Source organism: Lutzomyia longipalpis, chromosome 4 (genome assembly GCF_024334085.1).
Source record: "Lutzomyia longipalpis isolate SR_M1_2022 chromosome 4, ASM2433408v1".
In the NCBI taxonomy this organism is placed as follows: domain Eukaryota; kingdom Metazoa; phylum Arthropoda; class Insecta; order Diptera; family Psychodidae; genus Lutzomyia; species Lutzomyia longipalpis.
The window spans coordinates 8,769,358-8,781,648 of NC_074710.1; the positions used below are offsets into that span (position 1 = coordinate 8,769,358).

At 33.6% G+C, this 12,291-nt stretch overlaps 1 protein-coding gene across 5 annotated transcripts in view; it reads left to right on the forward strand.

Moving 5' to 3' along the window:
* The first annotated feature begins 2,386 nt into the window (after positions 1–2,386).
* The window catches only part of LOC129796107 (vasorin-like), a 98,390-nt gene continuing 88,485 nt past the window's right edge, over positions 2,387–12,291 (forward strand). Inside the window, exons 1-2 of one of the 5 annotated variants that reach the window (XM_055837835.1) lie at positions 2,387–3,218; positions 5,004–5,291. The gene's annotated coding sequence lies outside the window, so the exon portion shown is untranslated. Of the gene's footprint in view, positions 5,292–12,291 lie in introns of all 5 variants that reach the window. The other 4 variants (XM_055837831.1, XM_055837832.1, XM_055837833.1 and 1 more) reach the window with 4 other exon arrangements.

Genomic DNA, 12,291 nt, shown 5'->3' on the forward strand with positions numbered 1-12,291 from the left:
GCACTACAACGCATAAACAAACTTCTACACGTTGTGGGACACCAACTCTTATAACTGGACGCGTTATGATTGACTTTCAAATAAATTCATTTAAAATCAGAATATTCAAACATTTCCCCCAAAAATACGTACACCCTTTAAAATCAAATAATAACTTTCACAAATTGCTGAGTCAGAATTACAATTATCTAGATATTGGGATGGAAATAGAACCTAGAACTTACATTACACATAGTAAATGGGTGTTGTGTGGCAGTGCCAAGAGTAAGAGTAGTAAATAAATTCCCCAAAATACCATGTCATCTAAAACCACATAACACTCAAATGGTACGCCAGGCTTGGTGTAGCCAAAAAAAAGAAAATTCCAAGACTTGGGTGAAAAGCCATTTGAGTCCTCCGGAGAGTGGCTCAAGTGGTTCAAGTGACTTTTGACCAGAAATGTGACACGTGAGACCCCCACTGTAGGAGTTTCGAGTATGGGGAAATGGAATGCATTAATATTATGAATTTTGTATATAATAATTATGAATACCATTCCGTCCCTTTTGCCATGTTCAATTTATTTATGTGCATAGTAATGGCACACGCATGTGAATCCACCCTCACTTTAGCCCAGGGGGCAAAATACTTCAATCCATGGTCTTCGTATAGTAGCATAAGCTAACTCCCCGCACCCATTTCCCACCCCTTCGAATGTGTTTTCCAACATGCAAAACATTTTCCGAGCTGGTGAGAGAGTCATGGTGTTGTATAAAAAAATCTCTTTGCGACTTTCCCCAATGACTTTTGCCCTTTTGCGCAGGATTTTTCCGCACCCCTCTTTTGGACAAAATGAGAAAATTCAAAAAGGAGAATTTTCTTTGATTCTCTCCCAAAAATTCACCCTACCCCGCATTTCCCCTCAACAATGTGAAATTCAAGTCTCGGAAGATGCTACTTCTGGCTAATTTTCCTCGTCAGTTTACCTTCTGATGATGAAATTTCACCGCCTTTGGGGCATTTTATGATTTATTAATTTATTTTTCTTGAGGAACCATCTCAAAAAATATCTCAAGCGAAAAATTCGTGTGTTTGCACAAAGGGGAAGAGGCTGTGTTTTTGCTTCAAAAAAAACCTCAAAAAGTGCATCGTTGAGTGGATTTGTGAAAAGGAAAGAAGGGAAGATGTGTGCCTCTGGCAGGTCTACAAATAATCTTAAGCGAGCAACAGTATCTCAATGGCTTTTTTTTGGTGAAATTGACGATGATTTGTTTATTTTGACTGTCTCATGGGTCTTGCATAGTGCTCCAAGGAATATTTTGTGTGGCTCTAAGGCAGATAAACGTCCCATCTTTGTCAGACAATCTTTTTCTGCACGGGCAGTGGGAATGCGATGAGATACATCATTCTAAGGGCACCTTTTATAAGCCCAAAAGAGGGATCATAATGCTTGTAAAACTTTTTGGAAGAATTAATTAACGATAAAATACATTAAGGTTCCAGTGTAGGAATAGTTATGTATAGATTGTAGTTAATCTTAACAATTTATTGACATATTTTAATAAAAATTAAAGATTTTGACGTAAAATTTTATAGTGTTGGTAATTCTTGGTAATTTGTTGGTAATTATATGGTAATTTTTACGCTACTTGTTTTAAAAATTAGCAATTACTTAATAAAAGATAACAAGAAATGTTTCTTCTTAATTTCTGGTTAATTTCTTTTAATAATTACCTTTAAAATACTTCATAATACCATATACTGAAAATAACTATTTTTACCACCATAATGATAACTTAACAAAAAAAAGCTTTTTTTAAGATTAAATAATAATTTGAGTAAAAGAGAAACTCATAATTTGTTCTAACTTCCTTTTTATCATTTAGTAAAAGAAAAAAACAAGACGTATAAACATTAAATTCTCAAGTGGTAAAAACGGTGCAAGATTTACCAGTCTTTACCAATTAACCAATTATTTCACAAAAAAAAACTTTGAATTACATTTTATTAATGAATTTTCCCATCTTAGCAATTTTACCACCTGTTACCAATTTTACCATCTTAGTAATTTTACCATTTACCAAATTCTACCATTTAACCAACAAAGATGTTTTTTTTTACAATTTTTTCTATAAAAAAATTAGTTTTCATATGTTTCATTCTCAAAGACATCTTTTTCTTCTCACAATAACTTAAATAAACCTAGTTCGCTGCCCCTTTTTTCGGTTTAATGCATTCTTTTGCATTGTGGTGGCAATAATTGGTATTCTCAAAAGAGAGAATAGTGTGCGTGAGAGAGAATGAAGATAAGATTTTGAGAGCACGTACTTTCTCTCTTCCATGTGGAGAAAATCTCTCTTTCCCATTCTCGCGGCACACTCTCAGCATTCCCCTTGGCACGATGCCTCACAAACCATCCGCCAAAGGTTCAGAGCCAACGTTTTTAGTCACTCAACAACACCCGAAGAATTTGGACGCTTGTCGTTCCTTGAGAATTCTCGGCGTTTTCGTGGTGCGATAGCGCATTTTTTGAAGGAGACTTATTGCTGTTAATAGTTGTGGTGTGGTGGATGATAAGTGCATAAAGCTGAAATTACATAAAATTGCATTTTTTGCGGTGGAACAATTCTGAGTAAAAAAAATTGGTTGTGCTGCATATTCCCAAAAGAGCTTTGTGGAAATTCCAAGAAGAAGAAAAAGTGGAGAATAATATTTTCCATGGTAGTAAATAGAAACATTTTTCATCGTATTCCTTGTGCACCATAAAATTTCGAGAATAGTTCTACTGGGAACATTCAGAGAGAAGGCAACCCAGACAATCCCTCGCAATTTCCACGTTAGGAGATTTTCCTTCAGAAATTTTCCTCATTTCTAGCCATTGTACATGTACGTAAATATATAATTTTCGGTGTTAAATTAAGAGACATCACAACAAAATTAAGGGGTAGCTTTGGAAAGAGTGTCGACGGAAGACGCGTACTTTTAATGGCTTTCTAATGAGAAGATGAGTCCGTGTGGTCGTAAAAAGTGTCTGTGGATTTACGTGGAAAACTTTACGACACAGTGCATCAATCGTGCCGAAGTCACCAAGAAGTTGGTGGAATGCTGTCTACGGCAAAAATAGATTTTGCTCTCGATGTGAAAAGTGTTGCGGGACTCTTTTAGTGTGGAGAAAAAGAAGGAACTCTTGAGTGCCACCACTTCATGTGCTGTGTACCCTGCCCTTCCGAAACATCAAAGTAAGATACACATTAATCCCGTGTAGTCCCTCAATTTTTATGTGATTGTCTACTTTTTAAGTTCTTCCCCCCCAAACTGTGACCGTGAAAATTTTCCCTCTGTGAGACATTTCCTATCTCTCTTATTTCCACGGATTTTTCCAAGGAATTTCCCAAAAAATTTTGAGATTTCCTTGAATTATTTTCTTTGCACATCACAAGAAAAATCACAACATCCTGTCCTATGGAGAATTTTTAAAATTTTATTCAGTGTGCGTCGTCCTTGGACCTTCACCCTTATATACCTACCATCTATCCTTCTCTAATATTCTCCTAATATTTTTAACCGTTTGAAACATCTTATTAATTAAAAAAAAAAAGAGTCTTTTAAATAAATTCCTTGATAAATTCTTTTTATATATATTTTTTTTGTTAAGTAAAATCCTTTCATGGTTCAACATATCCATTTCCTTATGATCTTGTGATTGTCTTTAAACTTCCTATATTTCTGAGATTTTGTCATTGACCAAAGCTCTTGATCTTCCTACTGTTTACCTTCGTTAAAAAGCTCCTAATCTTCCTACTGTTTGTCTTTGTGAAATACTCCTTATCTTCCTATTGTTTGTCTTCGTTAAAAAGCTCCCAATCTTCCTACTGTTTGTGTTTGTTAAAAATCCCTGAATTTCCTCGTGTTTGTCTTCGTCAAAAGTTCCTAATTTTTCCTACTGTTTGTATTTGTCAAAAGCTCCTACATTTCCTATTGTTTGTCTTTGTCAAAAGCTCCAAAAGTGTTTGTCTAAAATTCAAATATCCCGATCGTCCTACTATTTGTCTCTGTATCAGAAACCCTTGATCTTCCTATTGTTTGTGTTCGTTAAAAAGCTCCCGATTGTCCTACTGTTTGTGTTCGTCTAATTCTCTCAAAAAATCCTACTGTTTACCTAGATCATTTTCGTGTGAAATCCTTTATAAAACCTTCTGTGTCTTCGTTAAAAAAAACTCCCAAATTTCCTACTGTTTGTCTTCGTCAAAAAGCTCCATAACTACCTATTGTTTGTGTTCGTCAAATTCCTCTGTTAACAATTTTGTGTAACCTTAAGTCCTTAAAAAAAATTGTTGTGTATTGTCTTTTAACCCTTTAAGATCACATTGTGTCCGTGTCATTAAAAAGCTCCCTGTGATCTTTCAAAGCTCCCTGTGAATCGTTAAAATCTCCTAAATATCCTTGTGTTTGTGAACTTGTCTAAAACCCATTGAAAACCTCTGTTAATCCTTTGTAAAACCTGTGTTTAAACCCTATTTTGTCTTCGTTAAAAGCTCCCAGTGTTCGTCAAGTTTCCCCAAAAAAATCCTATTGTTTGTGTAATCGTCAAAAATTCCTCCCTTTGTCGAGAAATATTTTATAATATTTCATCTATAAGAATCCTCTGTGTTTTCGTCAAAAAACATCTTTCGTCAAAAGCTCCCAAAAACTACTTCCTTCGTCAAATTCCCACAACAAAGAAAAATATTATTTGTTTAACAATCTCACCTGAACTAACCAATTCCCATAGCTCCTCCCCAACTGTGTGTGTGTTCTGTCACAAATTCCCCCGAAGCATCCCCATCAGGAAAACAACCCCAAACTTAACGAAACCCCCTTTCAATCCATCCCACCCACCATCCTAAACCATGTCTCATGTGTTTTATGTGTTTCTCGTGGTATGTCACAACCCATGAGAAATCCTTGTGTTTCGTGTAAGTAAAATTTCTGTTTCTTTTTCTCACCACCACCCCCACCACCAAAAACATCCTACCGCCTCCCAGAACAATTTTCCCGTCTACCGTGTATACCACTACTGTGTGTGCCCTGAGAAGTGACTCAAAGACACCACCATATAGCACATTATCTGTGGCTTGTGCAGAAGTTATCTGGTGATTCTCAATTGTGCAAAATTACATCGTCGGTAAATATCAGGGGGCCTCTGTGTGGGAGACTACCACCGACCGAAAACCCTATATGCTGTGAGAGACTTTGCTTGAAGAAAACATCTGTATACGAGAAACGCCAGCAGCACAAGAACTAAATAAACGTGGGGATTACTGATTGACGTGGTAAGTCGGCATTCTATGAACTTCCAATTAATCAATGGTGTGCAAGGAGGGGGATGTGATGAGTTCTCAACCCTAAAGCGCTGTTGGGCGGAAAAGTTCCTACTTTAAAATAACGACAATTTTTTTTTCTTTTCTTCTACCGATAGAACTTAAAATTTTCAATTTTATTCGATATTCTGAAATAAAAAAAAAACTTTTCGGTTAATAGGGTCAGTATTATCTTAGTGTTGATCAAATAATCTTAAGATTAAAACAACTCAGAGTCGTTTAAAAAAATAAAAGAAAATTATGTAGTTTTCTTTCATATTTTAATTTACAAATTGAGGGAAAGTTATTCAAAATATTTGTGCTCAATTATGCAAACGTTAGCTTTTATGTATTAAAGGCTAGAACAAATTTTAGTAAACAAACAATAAGAACAGAGTTAATAATTCAAAGGGCTAAAATCGAAATTTATTCCACGTTAAAATCACAGCTAATTGAATAAAAGGAAAATTTAAATTTCACATTAAACAAATAATACCTAATTTAAAATTAAAGCCTTTTTCCAAAAAATATATTTTAAATATTTGTAATTTAATAATACAATTCAAAGAAATATTCAACAAAAATATAATACAGAGCTAATTAAATTCATTTTATGTTTTTAGTACATTTAGTGGGAAAATGGGGAAAATAAATAAATTTTAATATATAAAATTTTATTAAAACTGTCTACCGGGTGTGCATTATAGGATTTTTTTAACTTAAATAAATAGGGGAACGTGGCTTAATCAGACCTCTTAGGGCTTTTTTCAATCCGCTAATACTTAAAATTGATGAAACTTTAAATGTAGAAAGTTATGGGAGTTGAAAGAGCATTAAATGGACTTTAAAATGGTATCAAATATAAGAATATTGCTTTTTATTTTATACATTTTTTCTCATTCTTCGCGGACCTTTAGAGGTCGGAATCGGACTACATTCCTCTAAGTTTATTCATGCCATCAAAATACACAATCCTCATCTTTGGCTATATATATATATATTTAGGTACAAATTATTAGTCACATTTTTACTACTGGAAATCATTATTCTCCTTCAACATTGACGGCATGGACGGCATAATTTATTGATTAACCAACAATGAAAACAACATTTAATTAATTAATTTAATTTTAATGATGTTTTATAGTATAAATTTGTTTTTTTATAAATTAGCAAAACATTTTTATTGTATATTATCAAATTACAATGTTTTAACTAAACAATATAAACAAATAAATAAATATAAATTGAGTATTTTCGCAAAATTATATTGTAACAATTAAATAAATTGAAGTAATTTTATCAAATTCACTTTGCAATGCCCGTATTGAGATTGTAAATAATTCCATTACATCAATCACAGAGTTATCCATCCCCTCATTGACGATGGGGGTGGGTGTTCCTTCATAGTCTATACGTTGCAATTAGAGAATATATAGTCCCCACTCATCTCACCCTCTTGAGGTGCTCTTAGGGTACTATGACAAACTTAATCTCCCTCCTTTCCGCATTTGAGAGACAAACTAAAGATAGAAACTCCTCAGCATGACCCTTTTCTCACGCTCAGTACCATTCCTTGCATCTCAACTTTTATTGGTATAACTTCCCTCATGTTAGAGCAGCTTCAAAGGGATGGTCATCTCAAGTCCACAATATATATACTTTAGAGAATGGGGGATGGGCAGGGCACCTCTTTCTGGTCCATTTGCCCCAAATACACACACACGGAGTGGGTGCGAGTACAGAGACAAATCACCATCACTTTGTACACTAATTCAATCGAATTTATTGCGATTTTTCTTCCATCTGCACCCTCAACTTCATCCTACACCCCCTATTGGGAGGACTATATACGGATTCCCAATTCGAATGTGCTTTGTACTATACGCAAGGATGGATTTGTGTTTATCCAATCCATTAATTTCAATCACGGTGAGAGTATAGTCGGGTAAAATTCTCATCTCACCTGACGATCGTCGTCAATCAATGAGCTCAAAAACACACCACAGCACTTTGTCCCGGGGAGGTGGGAATAAATGAAATTTTCACGTCGCAGAGCAAAGTGAATCTCTCGCTCCCTCAAATGCTATAAATGCTGTTTGAGTGGCTTTCGGAGGCATCCAATTTTAAAAGCAAAAATCAACCTCTGTAACCACTAATTGGAAATTTTGGACCAGAAGCTATTTGAGTTGTCCCCAATGTGAAATTGCACACAAATTTCTCATATATGTGAAGGATAATGACAAAATTGGTAAATCCCAGATAACCCACAGCAAAGGATTTAATTTTGAAAGAGCTGTGAATATTGTGGATATATTGATTACTCGATAAAGCTTTGACAAAAAATTAACAGAATTGAATAGAAATTAAAGTTTATGAGTTTCTCTAAAAATTTAGAGAATTTAGTGCTTAATTGCAGATTAAAAAAATTACAGTGGTGTCTCATAGTATAACTTTAAGTGTGTCAGTTTTTAAGGACGAATTCTAGGGTTCCTGCAGAAAATTCTTTACAAAATATTTTTAAAAATTATGTAATAAATTAATATTCCGAATATTTTCCCTTAATAGAGAATTTTTCATTCTCCAAGCTTTGTATTAAAATTTAATTTTTAGCTGTGATTCTTTTAATATTTAATTTTTTGAAAAAGAAAGATCATTTTAAAGAGGAAATTTTGTTGAAATTCAGTCCAATATTAATTCTTGGAATAAATCTACTCTAACTTTACAAACATTTAATGCCTCAATAAACTTGTAATTTTCACCATGAATCATAAAATTAATGTGTGAGGGTATTTCCCCGAAATTTTCCAAAAATAAATGGAAAGTTCAGACATAGCTGATCTAGATGGAGTTCATTGAAAATTGGCAATATTTCCGTACATTCCCTCACCAATGCATCATAATTAATTATTATCCGTTTGATTCCGAAGGCAAGAGAACTTCCATTGGATGCATATAAGAGTGAATTTCCCATGATTGTGTGGGCGGTTGGTGTGGAAAAGCCTTCAAAGTTGCCCTCTAAAGCACGTTTGGTATGTTGTACGAGAGAGAAATCTCTATGCACAAAATCCCCAATAATCTCCACACGTTTCACCTTCGCATGCATGTTAACTCCACCCTATGAGTACATCACATAATTTTCTTGGAAATATACTTCCACCCCCATACATAAATATTTATAGTTTGTGCCATTAATGATAAGAGGGGAATCACAATTTTCATACAACAGCATCTTCATTCCTCAAATAAATGGAAATTCCTTGTGCACCCACTTTGAAATGCCCCCTCTTGGTTGGCAACCACACTCCATGGAGCAAACAATTCTCACAAATAGATGGGCAAATATTAAATTTATATCGGTATAAGGCACTGGCCCTTAATGCGAGGGCTCTACGACATAATAGTCTGTGTCTCTGTGTATGATGACTATCCACACATATACGGGTGAATGAGGTTTACCCCCGTATAGCCCCATCCCCCATCCAGAATGGGAGAGACTTGAAGAAACCCCCTTAAAAGCAACCTCGTAATTTATTAATGCCCAAATTAGGGACTGTTTTGCCAATATCAACACCACCTACTCTCCCACCTCATTCCTCCTTTCCTTTACATTATTCAAATGCACCACAACAATCATCTACTTCTTGCTTCCAAAGAAATGTTTTCGAAGAAAATGCTTTTGAGTCGAGAGAAATTACCATAAGCCCTTTACTCGTCATTCTTCACAATATACAAACTCCTTACGCAAATGAGCTTTTTATGCCATTCTCCATTTATGTATATAAGAAGAAGCTCAATAGAAGCTTTTTGCTAAGGAAGCTGTATGCTGTTTTTTTTTTCCTCTCGTCTTTCGTCAACCAACTTTGTGATTTTCTCATATTAAACGAGAAAATCTGTTTGATTTTCTCAAAATTAGCAATTCTCAGAAATGGCAACGAAAGAAATTTATCTCGAGGGCCTTCATAAAAGAATTTAATCAAAAAGTATACGTATTAAAAGTTAAGCTGGAAAATGCTCTGTGAAATCTATTTTTAAAATTTACACATTAAAAATTCCATACAATTTAATAAAAACAATTGCAAGAATTTTCCTCCAAATTGAAGCAATTTTTGGGATATAAATAAATTTATTATGCATTATTACATTTTATTATTAATTCCAAAATCATTAAATTAATTATTATATGAGTATTCTGTTTGTTTATACCCCGATATACATTTTTTATGATAAAATTTTCTTGGAATTTAATCATGCGATTGATTTTCCGTTTGTATTATGTGAAAAGTTAGAACTCCACTGTTGAAATTTCGAACGTTAACATATGTATATTTTTGTCTTCACTTCTAACGTTAGAATTTCAAATTTATTAGAATAATTTAAATATTTTATAACCGCTAGAAAATTAAGTATTAAACATTTAACAAAAAGCTGTGATTCTTTTAAGAAAGAATCTTAGCTAAAATTAGGCTCTTGTAGGACCGCCAAACAGCTATGCTTTCGCATGGCCTTTAAAACAAAGAAACCACAAACACTTTGGCACTTGAGCAAAACACTTCCCGAGAATGCAAAAAGGAATTCCATGCACTTTACCATGGAAGAACTATGTATGTAGAAAAAGGCGCACACAGAGAATTTTCCAATAAATTCCACTCGTGCCACAAGAAGGAATCTATTGGATCTTAATTAAAATAAACAAAAGCTTTTGATGTGGAACCACTTCTTCCTGTGAGATAACCTTTTTTTATCTTGTTTCACTACAACTTCCAAAGAGATTTACGCGGAAAGACACAACAAAATGACAACATCAAAAGATTCCTCAAATAGCATGGAGAAAAATCGCAATTTATCCAGTGTTGAGACAACGACTTTGTATAGGGAAGAAATTGCTTTATTGTACGCCTTTGGAGACAAATACTAAAAGGAATGTATTGTGGCGTTCACTGAGGGAAAAATTGCTAAATTGGTTGACTTTTGTGCTTCATTTTCATCGCATAAAACATTTGAGGTTTTTTTTACTTCTTGAGATTTCTTATTTAAAGCTTTCCTATACTTTTTTATAAGAGTTCTAGTCTTATTTTCATAAGCAAGACCCAATTAATGGATTTTCTTAAAAGTCGGATTTTTGGTTTCAATCTTGATTGATTACATTTATTCAAAGCCAACGTTTCGGACTATTTAAGTCCTTCCTCAGAGCCTACTTGTTAATATCAAATTATATTTTATAAGCAGATTCAGGCTTTGATTTTTCAAATTGATTTAATTATAGAGCTTTGGAACATATCGAGAAAAAAGATTCACAATCAAATGAAAAATTCGCTTGAATTAATTTTATTTTCTCGGAATTTTTCTTTGAACAAACTTTTCGATTAGTTTCCCCTAAATGCATTTAAATTATTTTTAGTTTTTCATATCCTGGATTAATTCAATTGAAAATTTTATTGAAAATTTATAAAATCGAGTTGAATTCAATTAAATTTAACTAAATTTTATTTTACTTGGAAAATAGAACATATAAAAATCAACTAAAACACTACTTTTAACTTTGATACTAGAGGGGTTTGTGGGCCTGGGGTGCAGTGGATAGAGCGCTTGAGTGCGCATCCAAAGGTCGCCGGTTCGAATACAGAACCCGGCAACGCGCCCCATCCGCCAACGTGCAATTAGATCACGTTGACCGGTTGGATCAGGAGATTGATACACTCCTATCCGTAAAATGGCCCACACGTGGTAGTATCTAGCAAGGCCGCCCACTACTTCTCCGCAAGGAGAACAACAACATCATATAGGGCGGCCGGCCCTGTTCCTATATGGGATGTAGCGCCAAAATATTTTTAATACTAGAGGGGTTTTCTTGGAAAAAAATTCTCAATTCTAGCATTTTGTACCCTTTTTACCACCACATGGAAATACACCTTATTTCCACGAAAAATATAATTGCTCTAATTTATCGTAGAAGTACGGATTGGTAGATATAAAAAAAATTGTAGAATTTTATAATTGAAAAAGCACATCGTTAAAAGCTTCAATGTTTTGCAATTTTTTTTTTTTTGAGAAAAGAATTTTTAATGAGCAAATAATATTTATCTGAGAAGTAAAAAAAATATTTTTTAAGAAAAATAGGTATGTATTAATTTTAGTATGAGGAAGAATATTCTTAGAACGTGAGTAATTTTAAAATTAATTCTGCGGAACATGATAAATCAGCAATAGGTCTGAAACAAAAACGGGTAATAGTTAATTAAAAATAATAAAATAAATCGTAAGAATCAAGCAAAAAGTTCTGTAGAATGTGAAAAGCTTAAAAGTAGTTTCACAGAACATAAAACATTTATATTTATATATTTCATACGAAAGACAAGAAATCAGAATAAAATTATCGGTAACGTAAGTTATTAGTAATTGTCTTTATTATTAATATTGAATTAGAACTACCTGAATTTTTTAAAACTTTCCATAAAAATTATTTATCAGATTTTTACGGAGCCTCTGAAATCAACGTTTTATCGTTAATTTATTAACAAACTAAAAGGGGAAAATCATGTAAAATCCATATATAGCCTGATAATCTATTTCCTGGAAAATCTTTTGGGGATTTTCTCCTTAGAGAGGGATTGTTGGCGTGTTCTTTGCTAGAGTAAAACATCGACTGTGAGCGCCAAATAAATCTTCATCCCTGCCCCTTTTCGTCGAGGAAAAACTTTCTTTTCCTCGCACCACCATACCAATTTGTCAATTAATAAGAGCCAGAAGCAACACTGTTGCAGTGTCACAGTTTAAATTATGGATTGGATAATCCCCTATAAAGAATGCAAGAGAGTTTTATGTACCATAATTTTCTTCTTCCTTTCTTCACTATAAGGATAATACAATAAAAACCCAGGATACCTTTTTGCTTCGTTTAAAGTTTAACATCAATAAAGGATTTTTTTTCCTTTAAAGTTAATTGAATCAATTTTCCTCTTTATTACAGTTT